At 60.2% G+C, this 206-nt stretch overlaps 1 protein-coding gene across 1 annotated transcript in view; it reads left to right on the top strand.

Annotated features, from left to right (window-relative positions):
* Positions 1–206, top strand: part of LOC103777407 (alkaline phosphatase, tissue-nonspecific isozyme-like) — a gene marked incomplete at both ends in the record, with an annotated part of 2,770 nt that overhangs the window by 485 nt on the left and 2,079 nt on the right. The window lies entirely within an intron of this gene.

The following is a 206-nucleotide window of genomic DNA, read 5'->3' on the forward strand; positions in this document are numbered from 1 at the left end:
GGGCTGGGTCTCCCTGCAGATATGGGGCTGGAACCACCAATGGGTGCAGAGCCTGGACTGCTGGGAGATATGGGGTTAGGACAATTGATGGGTGCAGAGCCAGAACCCTCACCAGATATGGGACCAGGACCACCCATGGGTGCAGAGCCAGAACCGCCAGCAGATATGGGACCAGGACCACCCCTGGGTCCAGAGCCAGAACTCTC

This window comes from Merops nubicus, unplaced genomic scaffold, assembly GCF_000691845.1.
Source record: "Merops nubicus isolate BGI_N331 unplaced genomic scaffold, ASM69184v1 scaffold40667, whole genome shotgun sequence".
NCBI classification, from domain to species: Eukaryota; Metazoa; Chordata; class Aves; order Coraciiformes; family Meropidae; genus Merops; species Merops nubicus.